The sequence below is a fragment of the Camellia sinensis genome, chromosome 9 (assembly GCF_055761805.1).
Source record: "Camellia sinensis isolate YWXY chromosome 9, ASM5576180v1, whole genome shotgun sequence".
In the NCBI taxonomy this organism is placed as follows: domain Eukaryota; kingdom Viridiplantae; phylum Streptophyta; class Magnoliopsida; order Ericales; family Theaceae; genus Camellia; species Camellia sinensis.
In genome coordinates this window covers 193,918,946-193,921,271 of record NC_138969.1, presented here as the reverse complement: position 1 = coordinate 193,921,271, position 2,326 = coordinate 193,918,946, and positions in this window count along the sequence as shown.

Here is a 2,326-nt window from a genome sequence, read left to right as displayed (position 1 = left end):
CCGCAAATTCCTTCATGAATCTCGTAAAGAAAATCTTCAACCTGCAAAGGGTGTACGCACCTTAAAAGTGGTCCAGTGAAGGACCTCCTGTAGAGATGGCCTTCCGCAGTTAGACTGAATCTGGCTGATTTTAGCCTAATTTTGTGTGCTTCTTTATGGTCTTCTGGCAGCTTCCCCTCTTTTAGGAATGTAATGATTGCATCCATCCAGCTTGGTCCAAGGCCCACGCACATTGTCTCTTGTTCGGTGCTCTGTTTATCTATGCTCGGGGCCGACATGTAGTCGATCATAATTGTCCTTGTTTTTCCAGTTTGAATTGAGCTGGCCAGGTTGGCTAACGCGTCGGCGTGGGTGTTGTCATCTCGGCTAACTTGGAGTAATCTGCAGTTCTGGAATAGGGCTGCCAGTCGGATGACTTCCTTTGCATATGCCGACATTCTTTCGTCTCTGGCTGCAAATTCTCCTGTTGACTGGTTAACAATTAATTGTGAATCACAAAAAACAATTACCTCGTCTGCCTCTGCTGCTGCTGCTAGCTTTAGTCCCACAATTAATGCCTCATATTCTGCTTCATTATTGGAGGCTTTGAACCCCAGCCGGATGGACTGTTCTACAATTTCTCCATCTGGAGATATCAGCAGTACTCCTGCTCCTGCTCCTTGGCGGTTTGAACTGCCATCGACGAATAGTCTGAATGAATCGCCGATGTAGATGCTGCATGGTCTGAGCTTTTCTTTCTCTTGCTTTTTTGTCTGTGACTGGGATTCTTTTTGCTTGTTGGGGTGATGCTCATCTTGGCTCGACGGAGCCCGAGGTATGATGGCTTCAGGTGTGAGTTCTGCGACGAAGTCGGCCAAAACTTGGCCTTTTATTGCTGTTCTCGGCCTAAACTCCAGGTCAAACTGGCCCAGTGTTACTGCCCATTTTGCTATCCTTCCTGTTAAGTCTCCTTGATGTAATAAGGACTTCAGTGGGTGCTCTGTCAGAACCACAATCTTGTGTGCCTGAAAGTAATGGCTCAATTTCTTTGAGGCCATTACCAAGGCTAGCATTAATTTTTCCAGTGGTAGGTACCTTGTTTCCGCGTTAGCCAAAGTCTTGCTTACATAATAGACAGCCTTCTGCTCCCTTTTTTCCTCTCGGATTAGCACTGCACTGACTGCGTGTTCAGAGACTGCTAAGTACAAAAACAATTCCTCCCCTGGGACAGGGTTAGAAAGGACCGGGGTTGTGGTCAGGTACTTTTTTAGGTCGGCTAAGGCAGCTTCACATTCTTCCGTCCATAGGAAGTCTGTGGCTTTTTTCACCAGGTTAAAGAAGGGTCTGCACTTGTCTGAGCTTCTGCTGATGAATCGGTTTAGGGCTGCGGCCCTTCCAGTGAGCACTTGAACTTGCTTTGCCAATGTTGGACTCTGTAGTTCCAGGATGGCCTTGATTTGGTCTGGGCTGGCTTCAATGCCCTTTCTTGTTACCAGATACCCTAGAAATTTACCTGACCCAACTCCGAAGGCGCACTTTGAGGCGTTAAGTCGGAGCCGATATCTTTTGAGTATGTCAAAGACTTCTTTTAGGTCGGCAAGATGACCTTTTGACTCCTTGGTCTTTACGACCATATCATCGATGTAAACTTCTACCGTTTTGCCAATCAGGTGTTTAAACATCTTTGTTACTAACCTCTGATAGGTTGCTCCTGCGTTTTTTAGCCCAAAAGGCATTACCCTGTAACAGTACAGGCCTTTCGGGGTGATGAACGCGGTCTTCTCCTCATCTGGAGGGTACATAGCGATCTGGTGGTATCCTCTGTATGCATCTAAAAAACTCATCCTTTCATGTCCCGAAGTGGCGTCCACCAGTTGGTCAATTTTGGGTAGAGGAAAGCTGTCTTTGGGGCAAGCTTTGTTGAGGCTGGTAAAATCTACACAAACCCTCCACTTGCCATTCTTCTTTTTTACTACTACTGTGTTGGACAGCCACGTTGGGTACTGAACTTCTCGGATGGCCCTGGCCTCAAGGAGTCTGTCTACCTCTTCCTCCACTGCTTCGACGTGCAATAACGTCGGCCTTCTGGCTCGTTGAATCACTGGTTTTGCCGATCTGTCGACGTTCAGACTGTGGCAAGTGACCTCGGGGTCAATGCCAGGCATTTCATAGGGTGTCCAGGCGAACGCCTCTATGTTTGCCCTTAAAAAATCTTCCAGTTCCTTTTCCTCTTCTCTGGCTAAGCCAGAGCCGAGAAGAAAAAATCGTTCTTCGTCGCCCTCCTGGACGAGGATTTTCTTTAGCGCCTCTTCGCTTTTCTCAGCTGGTTCTTTCCCAACATCTTCCA